Source organism: Papaver somniferum, unplaced genomic scaffold (assembly GCF_003573695.1).
Source record: "Papaver somniferum cultivar HN1 unplaced genomic scaffold, ASM357369v1 unplaced-scaffold_70, whole genome shotgun sequence".
NCBI lineage: Eukaryota > Viridiplantae > Streptophyta > Magnoliopsida > Ranunculales > Papaveraceae > Papaver > Papaver somniferum.
The window spans coordinates 3,857,763-3,869,738 of record NW_020649860.1 but is presented as its reverse complement, the minus strand read 5'-3'; the positions used below and the strand labels follow the sequence as shown (position 1 = coordinate 3,869,738).

The following is an 11,976-nucleotide window of genomic DNA, read 5'->3' as shown; positions in this document are numbered from 1 at the left end:
TAGTGCTTTGTAGTTTCCTTTCTCTGTTGTCTCCTTTCAAAAAATAAAAAAAATATAAATAAATAAACCTCGTAGGTGGTTAGTAGTGGACTCAGTGATTCACTAGTTCTCCTGGGTTGATTTGTTAGGCCGAATGTAGTTAAAATTGGATATCGGTGAATATCGCCAGGACCGAGACACTATATTGCGGTGAATATCGGCGAATATCAACCAATATTGGTGAAATATCAGTAATATCGGCATCTCGATAAACACCAATTTTATCGACGGTATCTCGGCTATCTCGGCCGAAATTAACTACATAGGTTAGGCCCAACAAAATTTGTGATAACGCGGAGGGCATCTGCCGTAGGTGCGTATTAAGCTTACGCTTCGAGATAATTACATCTGGACAGAGGTCCCCTTTTAAGGAGGATTTATCTTTTTATTTTGGCTAGAAGTTGATAAAGAAAATGAGTGGGAGATGAGATAGAAACTAGAATTAGGTTTTTTATTTTTATTTTCTTTTGTAAGTTAAATGCATTCAAAAGACTAACTTAGGGAGTTGGTAACCCTTACATCAAGATGAGTAGAGCCATCAAATGTTGGGTTATTAGATTTAACCCTAACATTTGATTTATCTACTTCTAAATCAAATTTAATACAAGATTGAGGTTCATTCCTCCAATTGAGGATGTTTCTGAAAGATTTGGCTTCCTTTGCCAATATATCAGCTACATTGTTTGATGTTCTTGGCACATAATAAAAACCCAAAAAATTGTGACAGAAATTAAGCTCTCTTTTAACTTCATCCATTATAGTCTGGTTCTGCCAGGCAATTTGAGACGCTTTCCCATTCAGATAATCAAAAAGGTTCTTGCAATCACCTTCCACGGTAAAGTCGGGCAATCCTCTTTCTACTGCCCATTTAGCTCCTTGCAACAGTCCTAAGGCTTCCGCTTCTTCAGAGGTAGAAGCTGTGAATGGTCCTGCTCTGCCTTGTTCAAAGTCTCCTGCATTAATCCTAAGAATTAAAGAGAAACCTGCAGGTATATCCACAGAAATCCAAGCAGCATCTATATTGAGTTTCAGTTGTGTTTTCCTAGGAGGAGACCATTTATGAGTCTCATATCTATCTGTTGATATTTGTCTAATTGAGATGTTATCCTTATACCAGAAATCTAAAAATCTTTGTATTTCTAAACCTAATTAAGCACTAGTTTGTTGTTTTTTTTTTTCAAAGACTCTGTTACATCTTTCCTTCCATATGAACCAGGCTTTTGTCAAGATTATTTCTATGGGCATAGTTGGGTCTTTTTCCCCTATCCATTCCTTACAGATATCCAAGAAAGTTATGGATCTGTCAAAGTGAAGCTCTACAGGGAATGGCTCTGCAGCCCAGACAGACTTCGCAAATGAACAAAAAAGCAATAAATGTTCTATGGATTCTATTACATTACCGCCATAAGAGCAGTTAGGATGAATGAATATCCTTCATAAATTTAGATAGTTTCAGATTTGTAGAAATAACATTATGTAAACACTTCCAAGCAAAAAATTTAATTCTTTGAGACACATTTAGATTCCATAAATTGTTCCAAAAGGAATCTGGCTGTCCCAAGTTGTAATGATTCACAGTTCATTCTGTTAGAGCATTGCTCAGTCGAACTCGCATGCGTTGCTATCTCAAGCATGTTTGTCAATGTTAGTAATAAAAACTATATGTCTTGATTTCTAGTTTACTTATGACTAAGTCTCGGTTTAGGATAGTTAGGAATAGTTGAGCTCCAGACTCCATGGCGATTATCTTACGAAGACGAAGAACTACTCAAGGAACCAGTGGAACTTCATCCGACCAAAAGGTATGTGGAGACTTGAACTCATATGTCATTCAAAAGTCTATCTACTCTATCTCCTACTCTTGAGACATAAGTCGTATAAGTATGCTAGTTTTCATACATACACATTTGCTATTTCGAGCCGAGTTTACTCGCCTATCTTTTTCTCGAAATATGTACTGGTAAGCTTTTGCTTTAACCATTTTCATCTTTACCCGTGACGAAAGTCATGATGACGTTTCAATCTTGAAAATAGCTTTGATGACGATAGTCGATTCCTTATGTCTAACGACTATTATAACATTATAGAAGAATGTTTCAATGATTGAAATGTAGAGTTGAGTTTACGTAACCAACTATGGATATAAGCATATATAGTGTATTAACACATTAGTGTATAAATCCATGTGCCGGAAACCAAGTGCGTGCATATGTGTGCATGCAGTATTGGTGAAGGAGACAGGTTAGGTACGCGTATCTGTACGCGTACTGGCGGAAGTTTCCATACCAAAAATTTCTGATGTAGTTTGTGAAGTTTGCAAACTGAAAAACCAGTCACCTAGGTATGTGTACCCGTACGCGTACCCACGAAAGTTTTCATACCGAAAATTTCTACTGAGTTTTCAAACTCAAGTCCGGTTGCTATGGTACATGTACCCGTACGCGTACCTAAGCTGGTTATATTTCTCAAATCGGTAGTTTCATCATGAACTTAAACAATAAATCAATAAGGAATGCAATCTTTGCAAACCGTGGATATATTGTCCATGAATTGATTCAAGTAAATCAAACCGAATTTGTTACAATTGTGTCTATGTATAAAGATCTAATCAATTGAACAACTCTCGAACTAGTTCTTAGGAGTCATTTGAACTAGTTATGAGAAAGATGAATACGGTTAATATGAAAGTGCTCATATGGCTAACCATTGTTTAACTATTTGTGAACCAACTAAGTGTACATGTTTAGGTACGGTTACTCAAACTTAAATGAATACATTTCATTTGTGTGTGAGACAAGCTAAGTTTCGATCTAACGGTTGAAAGATATTAGCTTGGATAAATCGGGTTTTTCATCTAACGGTGAATATTGAATGCTTTGTTACCAAGGTAACTTGGATTTCAAACCCTGATTTGAAAACTATATAAGGGAGACTTCTAGAAACTGGAAAAACTAATCCCCATACCTCTTGTGTGATACTAGTTGGTTTTGCTAGAGTCGATTCTCCTTTAACCGTAGGTTTCTTCTCGAGACCCTGTTGGTTAACGACTTAAAGAATTCATTGGGATTGTGAAGCCAGACGAAACTACTTCTCTTGTAGTTGAGCGATCTGATCTTGCCATTTTCTATCGTACGAGTTCAATTGTAGGATTGGCTTGAGATTATATCTACGATGGGGCAAGATAAAAAGAAATCACAAACGTCTTCGTCTCATCGTTTGTGATTCCGCAATATCTAGTTTCGCTACCATACGATTTAGGTTATTGTGAGGTGATTGATAATTCTAGGTTGTTCTTCGGGAATATAAGTCCGGGTTATCAATTGGTTCCTGTTCACCTTGATTTTATCAAAATACGGAACAAAACTTGTAGGTTTATCTGTGGGAGACAGATTTATCTATCATCGTAGACTTTCCTGTGTGATACATATTTGTTTATTAAAGTCTTCACTACACCATTTTTCCGGATTCGCAACTAAAATTCGTAACGGCTGCTTGGCCGTTACGAATTTTCCTGTTACAAAAAACCGTTACAACTTGGTTGTAACATGTGGACGCCGTTACATTTTTTCAGTTTTCGTAACAGGGGAAACCGTTACGAATCGTAACAGGCTACTTTTTTACGCGTGCTACTCACACGGCTGGTCACACCAGAGCCGATAACATGAGTATTAGCGTGTGTGCCATTCACATGCTGCTACATTTTTTCCACCCAAGATGGGTTGTACTAGGGGATATTTCCTCTCGTGCATAAGATATTTTCATTCGACTTTTCCATTTCATTTCCCATTTTCACTTCTCTCCTTTTTTCTCCTCCCGACTCTCTTCTCTTCCTCTCAAGAACTTCAATCATCCCTGAACCGATTGCAATTTCATACGGTTGCATAACAGATCGGTTACAGTTTCTATCCGGGTAAGTGTTTCATCATCTATTTTTCAATTTTAGGGTTTCTGAATCTGTTTTTTAGGGTTACAATTGATCTCTAGGTTTGTTTTTCTTTTTCTTTTTCTGTTTTTAAATCTTAATCTTCTTTTTCTTCTGATGATTAGTGAAGCAGATGTAAGAGGGGGGTGTTGTGATTGATATATTCTGATGCTGCGAAGAACATATGATTAGAGTTCATGATTTCTGCTGCTGATTCATGGCGAGAAAGAGATGAAAAAGTGAAGATTAAATAGGGATTTCTTCTGGTGATTTGAGTAGTAGAGATGGGTTCAATTGATTTTAGGGGTTTGATGATTTGAATTGAGGAATTGATGATGCCTTAGGGTTTGTATAAGATGGATCTGTGGTCGATTTATGAGAAGAAGAATGGGTAGTTTAGGTTTGCAATTGGGTCATTCTGATGGTGTTTCGGAGATGAAGATGGTGTTTGTGCTTGATTGATTCAGATGGTTTATGATTGATTGAAGAATAGGTGGAATGGGTATGAAGTATGAATGGTGATGATGCTGTTATGCTATGAAGTTGGTGGAAGAACTTAATGTTGTTACAGCAGCAGCGGTGTTACAGCAGCATCGGTGGTCGCTCAATTGTCAAATATCAGTTGGTGGTGGAGAGGATGTTGGTAAAAGGATGGTTTGTTCTTGATCATCCAGCTATATTCTTAGTTTGCATATCTTGATTTTCTTTTTTTGTGGTAGTTTTTTAGATGAGATAAATCATCAAGTTCTTTGTAGAAAATAGATAGATAACCGGATTACGCAAATGAAAGGTTAATAAGACACATCTTGCATTTATTAAATCTAGGGAATGATAAATCACTAGTTATTGTAAATTTTATCTCTGTCAAGATAAACATGATTTTTGCGATAACATAGAAATGACTATGTTTTACAGGAATAAGTTTCGTCGATGACACAGATGAATATATGTAAACACTGAACATATTGACTAGTCACTGAGTGTTCCTGAGGTTGACTGCGCAACCTCAATAGAACAAGTAGTTTCATTTTTTCACAGCTTATTCCCTTTTCTCGTACATGTTTGGTTGATGGGTGGGGGATACTGATGCAAGTTGTTCTATCAGCACTACAATGCTTTTGTACTGCTTCTGGTTTGTATCTTAAAAGCCATGCAACTTATGTGTATATTTCTGGTGTATCTACAACAACTGCAACTGTTGTGACAATTGCGGAGATTCTTAAAAACAATGGACTTGCAGTTGAGAAGAGTAAGATTGTCGTCTTGTATTTAGTTATGTTTGACTTACTTTCATAGTTAAGAAGATCTTCCTCGGGCTTAACTTTTTATGTGAATAATTGGAAATGCAGAGATCATGACATCCACTGTCGATATGAAAGATGAATCTAGAGGTCGTCCAGTCCAAAAGGCTAAGGTATGTAAATTTATTCTGCATATTAATATATAACAACTTGGGGAGAATGTGTTTATCATGTGCAACATGCATGTGGGCCGTGGTGGTTCGTTTAACTCTCCCACTTAAAAGTTTGGCTGGAATTTTTTTATCATATCAAAAGAACAATCATTAATAATTCCTTATTGCATATCACTTATCAAGACTGTTGCTCTATACCCTTATTAATACTGAGTATATGTTTATTGGTAACCAACTTAAATGGAATCTATAGTGTAATGATCTTTTAATGTAGTATTTGGATCTTAACTGGATTAGAATTTGTTGTTATGTTTTTTAATTGGATTATTAATTGTTGTTATGTTTTTAGGCTGTTAATGTCGTAGTTTAATTTTATTGCTCGTGGGTGCACAATCGAAGAAAAGAGGGTTGTTGTTGTGCTGGTAATCAGGTGCAAACATGACATCCTTTTAAAGAGGACAAGGGGTTGGGATTGCTTCTGTAGTGCTGACGACGCTGTTCTAACAACTTCTAAAGGTAATTTTACCATCAATGAAGAGGAAGTGGGGGAGCATATGAAGAAGGGTTGGAGATTTACCATCGAAATCAACTCCTCACACTGCAAAACCTTAACAGCTTCGGACACCAGCACCCATGGTGGTTTTTTTGTGCCTTGAAGAGCCACAGAAGACTGTTTTCCGCCGTTAGTAAGAATTCTTTTTGTGTTTCGCTTCTCCTCTATAATAAAATTTTGTTGGAGCTTGATGGTACTTTGTGATGTAGGATTATAAACAGCAAAGACCCTCTCAGGAGCTTGTGGCTACGGATTTGCACGGTATGCAATGGAGGTGTCTGCATATTCACAGAGGTGAGCTTTCCTAAAGGTGATGGTCTATGATGTGCATTTCATGATAGTTAAAATTGGATCAACTTAATTATAGTTCTGGCGCTGCCTAAAATTTGTCCTGCAATATTCCTGCAGATGTGATTATGTTGCTTATATTTTGCTAGTATGATAAGTGTAGGTCAATTTAGTTGTAGGATATTTTCATTGGCTCATTATAGTGTAATGACCGAATGGTTTCATCAGACATGCATCATCTTTTGCATAGTCCAGCTCAATGAATCATATCATATTTCCTATGCGGGGTGGACTAACATAAATTTGATTGTTCATATTTGCAGTTTCGAGAAATGTGGAGTTTACTCAAAGTTTCGTATAATTGATGCTGGATGGCACTCAGTTGTGATGGATACTAATGGAATTGCATCCAAAGCTGAAGATGCAACTAAGTGAGTACTCAGACGAAGTAAAGAGATGACATTTGTCTTCCTTTGCTTTTCTTTTACTTTTAATTTTGATTTTCTTTTTTTTATTTTATCGGCAATTTTTGTTCTTGATTTCAGCTTTGCAAATAGGTTAACACTTAACACACATAAATGAAAACCATAAATTTCAGAAATATGGTAAAAAGGGACAGAGAGCAGAGGATCTATCTATGGTACTTCCCCATATTGTAGCTGACACTAAAACCAAGAATGCACTAAAGTAAGAGAACTTAGAATCTTAATTTGTACCTTACTATTTGCAGGTTTAGTTTATGGTTTTACTTCCTTGCAGCAGTAACCTCATAATTTCTCCCCTCTAGCTTTGTTGTGCATACTTCCAACATCTACGTATATATTTTTGTGTTCGCAGGTTAACTGGATGATGCTCTGCTGCAGCAAGTTTGGAGCAGAAAAGGTTGGAAAACAAGGCAGTCATTAGATTGAAAAGCAGCTGCAGTTTTGTAAGTTTCTAGGTATATTCTAAGTTAGATGAATTTGTGAAGATAGGAATTTCTATGACTGAACTTAGGTAATTCCTGTGTATTTCCTTGAATGTGATAAGAATCGACTGAATGTGAGATGAATTTGATTGAAGAAAATATTGTTGACTGTGGAGGATGAAATGAAATGTGTAAGCGGGCTATTTGGAATTCCGGCATATTTTCGGCCGGTAATGAGCTGCCGGTCAACATTGACCTAGTCAAAATCAGTCAACAATGACCAATTTTGACTAGGTCAACGTTGACCGACAGTAATTTTTTTGTTGTTACAAAAACATTCATAACGCTTGAAACTGTTACAAGTTCATGTTACTAAATAAACTCGTAACGGGTGTCGAATGTTACGAAAGTGCCACGTAGAACAGCTGCTGGCCGTTACAACGACCGTTGCAAACAAAATCGTAAAGGCCAGTGGGCTGTTACAAAAAATTGTAGCACCGTATTTCGTAACGGTTGAGAACCGTTACAATCCAGATTCGTAACGCTTAAACCGTTACGATTCGGGAAAAAATGGTGTAGTGCTTCGACTTTGGGTCGTAGCAACTCTTGGTTGTGGGTGAGATCAGCTAAGGGAATCAAGTGCGTAGTATCCTGCTGGGATCAGAGACGTAAGGAGCGCAATTGTACCTTGAATCAGTATGATATTGATTAAGGTTCAACTACAGTCCAGATCGAAGTTAGTTTGTAGTAGGCTAGTGTCTGTAGCGGCTTAATACAGTGTGGTGTTCAATCTGGACTAGGTCCCGAGGTTTTTCTGCATTTGCGGTTTCCTCGTTAACAAAATTTCTGGTGTCTGTGTTATTTTTATTCCGCATTATATTTTGTTATATAATTGAAATATCACAGGTTGTGCGTTTGTATCGATCAATTGTGAAATCCAACCTTTGGTTGTTGATTGGAAATTGATTGATCCTTGGATATTGGTCTTTGGTACCATCCAAGTTTATTATCCTTGTATTTGATAAAGACTCGCAGATTTCTATTTGCTTGAGTAAATATCAAATCAAGAGAGAGATATTAACTCCTCGATATACTTTTCTCTAGATTGAGTCTGATTGTCTAGTTGATTCTCTAAAAAGTATATTGGAGTTAGTTCATACAGATTGCTAATCGAAAATATTGGGTGTGGTTGTTAGACCCCCGCTTTTTCAATTGGTACCAGAGCAGGCAAACACGTTCAAGACCTTACAAGTCTATGTTTGTGGCGATCTGACTCTATGGACAGAGGTGTTATCTTTATTAACGTACCACCAGTCTTCGATGGCTCTAATTACTTATGGTGGAAAATTGCTATGCGAGCTTTTCTTCAAGCGCGTGATTTTCAATCATGGGTATATGTTGTTAATGGCTATGATGCTCCCGTTGTTGCATTAGGTAACGTTAATGTTCCAAAAAATATTGGTGAATACGATGCTGTTGAGATACTTGTTGCGAAGCAAAACTCCGACGGTTTGAATGCCATCATACATGCCATTACCCCAAATTTTCAGTACCATGTGTCAAATTGCACTAGGTCTAAAGATGCGTGGGATATCTTAGAAACCGTATTCGAAGGAAATACCAGTGAAAGGGAAGCTAGGCTTCAAAACCTCAATTCCGATTGGTAAAACCTTCGTATGGCAGATGAAGATTCATTTGATGAGTTTAATCACAAAGTGTCTGAAATTGTTAATGCATCTTTTGCATTGGGTAAGACTATTCCTGAAAAGGACATTGTGATGAAAATTCTCAGATCGCTGTCATCTAGATACGATTATAAGAAGCATGCCATCGTTGATGGAAATAACCTTGATAATCTCTCCAGAAATACGCTGGTTGGGAAGCTTAAGATCTTTGATCACGAACATTCGTCCAAATCAAAGGATGTTGCGTTCAAAGCACTGAAAGACACAAAATTACTTTGATAAAAATAAAAATGTGTATATCTCTGAAGATGATCACTCTGAGACAGATTCATCAGATGAAGATCTTGACAAATCAGTCTCGACGATCACAAGACAGTTTAGAGATCTTCTGTTGAAGAGAAGTAAAGGGTTCTCCATAGATAAGTGATGAGTGCCAAATATTGTATATATTTATCCCTTTTTGTTGGCATTTAACTCATCTTTTGTGCATTAATTCTACATTTTATCCCATATTCTGTATTTTCATTGTTTTCAAGAATAAATATTTTTCTTACTTAATTTGCATTTTTAGGTAATAAATAAAGTTTGGATGAATTGCGGAGCGGAAAAGAGCAGAAAAGTAGTGAAAAGCCGGGAGGAGTTATGCAAGGAAGCCGCGAAGAATGATGTGCGGAAGACCAAAAGGGTAGAAATGGGCTTGAAGAAGAAGAATTGATCTTAAAGAAGAAGTGGGCTCTAGATTGTCCAAGCCCAAAACTCATTTCTCAAACCCAAATTCTAAACCCAAAGCCTAAAACCCAAATCCATTCCCGCCTCCGCCTGTAGCCGTCAGATTGGATCTCAGCTGAATCCAATGGTCGCTTCAGTAAAGTGCATCAAAATCCGAGGTTCTTGTCAAACACCATAGTGCTTAAATTCCAAGCCTTCAGATTAGATTGCCTTTGAATCCTACGGTCGCTCCTATGCCTGTGCATCAAATATCGATACTCCCGCTTAAACTACAACACCTAACCTAATCTTGCACCGTTAACTTCGTTGTATTTTACATCCAACGGTTGCTACAAACTCTGTTCCATCTCACCGTCCGATCCACCTACCATCTCCATATCCTAAGGCTTCAGCTTGCGATACATCAAACTTTTCTGTACCGACTCACACCGAAATAACCCTAGCATATATAACCCCAAAATAGACCTAACCCTAATCATTTTCACTCCCCTCTTCTCTTCCTTCTACCCGTACCACCACCAACTCCACTGCCGCTCCACCGTACCACCATGTCCGCCACCACCAACTCTGCCACAACCACACCACCTTCTTTATCATCACCACCACCTACTGCACATGGTAACTTTCAATCAACTTCATCAACATCACACGATTTCAGTGACGTGTGGAATTGATGAGAATGATTGCATGTTATCAATCGAAGCTAGAAAAGGCATGGGAAGGAGCAGTGAAGTCAGAGGAAGGATGGGTCAGCGATTGATTGAAGAAATTGCGCCATCAAAGTAAGATTTTACGAAACCCTAATTTCTCAATTTTTGGGATTTTTATAGAAAACCCTAATTTCTGTTAGGAGAAGCAATGAATTAGTTATGGGTTCAATTTGTACTGTCAAAAATTAGGTAAATCATATACCTAATTTCACTGTTTGAATTTGGGTATTTTTCTATAAACCCTAAATTGGGTATTGGGTATAAAAGGGAACTGTGGGTTTGTGTGTGAGGTTTTATGCTGGACTAGCCAGTGTCCAGAACTTTGTTGTTCTGTATATGTTCTATTCTTGGTATTCACTGTGTAATGTTCATGTTCTGTTTATGTTCAATTTTTGAATTCATGTTTCAATTATCTTGTATGATGTATGTTAGTGTTAGCATGTTAGTCATGAGCTAAGTCTCACTAGCTGAGGCTCAGATGAAACTTCAGTGCACTGTCTGATAGTGGAATGCTAGGTTAGAGCCTTAGTGCATTGTTTTGATTGAGCAATGGGAAGAGATTGATGCTCATAGTGCCTGTGATTGATTGTTCTGTCAAAAGACAGTCAATGCTAGGGGCAAACTAGTGAGCAAATTAGTTTTCCTCCCATTCTAGATGTATGCATAGGATTTTCAACTCAACCTAGGATCACATTGTTTGGCTAGGACACAAAGGTGGACTCTAAGCCTTAGCTTAGACCACAATACCTTATTTCAGTCACTTACAATTTCAGTCTTATTTTGCTCCCTGCTAAGCTAAATTTCTTAGCTATCTTGCTGTTTATTTCTTGTATTTTGAAGCCTGTTGTGCATTGAAATCAGTGCACAAACTCACCCCTGCCCTTGGCTCACATCCTTGGTTCCATGCTGTTTTGTCATCCTTGCTTTGATTAACTGTTTTGGTTCTTTGCAATTGCCATTTTACTTTGCCCTGCTCACTGCCATAGTGCCTTGTCTCCATTGCTAGCTTAGGAAAACTTCTTGTATGCTCCCACTCCCTGTGGACAAACCCCTACTCATCCCTATACTATAAAGCTTGGCCTTGTATACTTGCAAGTTTCTGTGTGTCTTTTCTAACCACACCAAGTTTTTGGCGCCGCTGCCGGGGAGTGGTGCTGCCATCTGCTGATTTCCTTTGCTGATTTCCTTTGCTGATTTCCTTTGCTGATTTTCTTTTGTGGTGTTGCTGATAAACAAGCCTGCAAACTGCCTGTTGCTGTTGTTGAGCTGTACTGCTAGCCTGAACTGCTGCCTGAAGCCTACCTGTGCTGCTGCTGCTGCTTCCTGTTGCTGCTGCCAGCCTCTGCTGCTGCCTGAAGCCTACCTGTGCTGCTGCTGCTGCTGCTTCCTGTTGCTGCTGCCAGCCTCTGCTGCTGCCAAGACTGCTGCTGCTGCTAAGCCCCTGCTGCTGGTGCAAAGCCCTGAACTGGTGAAGCTGCTGCCACTGAAGCTGCTGCAGCTGGTGTAAGATAAAGCCCAACTGGGCTGTAAGCTGCAGAAGGTGAAGAAGTTGAACCAAAGCCCAACTGGGCCTCAGAAAAGCCAAAGCTTAGGATGATCCAAAGCCCAACTGGGCTTTTGCAACCAAACTGAGCAGCTGGGCTGTGCTTAAGCAAGTAAGCCTAAACCCATTAAGAGAACCCAACCTGTGGGCTTCCATTTTTAATCTGTGGGCTTGTAATAATTTTTT

At 38.3% G+C, this 11,976-nt stretch overlaps 2 long non-coding RNA genes across 4 annotated transcripts; both read left to right on the top strand.

Moving 5' to 3' along the window:
* The first annotated feature begins 3,805 nt into the window (after positions 1 to 3,805).
* Positions 3,806 to 4,879, top strand: LOC113343941. The gene is made up of 2 exons (XR_003357484.1): positions 3,806 to 3,949; positions 4,087 to 4,879. It is a non-coding gene; the product is annotated as an uncharacterized LOC113343941 (long non-coding RNA).
* Positions 4,880 to 5,744: 865 nt separating this feature from the next.
* LOC113343940 lies at positions 5,745 to 7,324 on the top strand. 3 transcript variants are annotated; one of them, XR_003357483.1, is made up of 6 exons: positions 5,745 to 5,805; positions 5,892 to 6,061; positions 6,138 to 6,222; positions 6,540 to 6,647; positions 6,762 to 6,903; positions 7,054 to 7,324. It is a non-coding gene; the product is annotated as an uncharacterized LOC113343940 (long non-coding RNA). The 3 variants fall into 3 exon arrangements; XR_003357482.1 differs by having other exon boundaries at positions 5,758 to 6,061; positions 6,815 to 6,903; XR_003357481.1 differs by having other exon boundaries at positions 5,758 to 6,061.
* Positions 7,325 to 11,976: the final 4,652 nt, after the last annotated feature.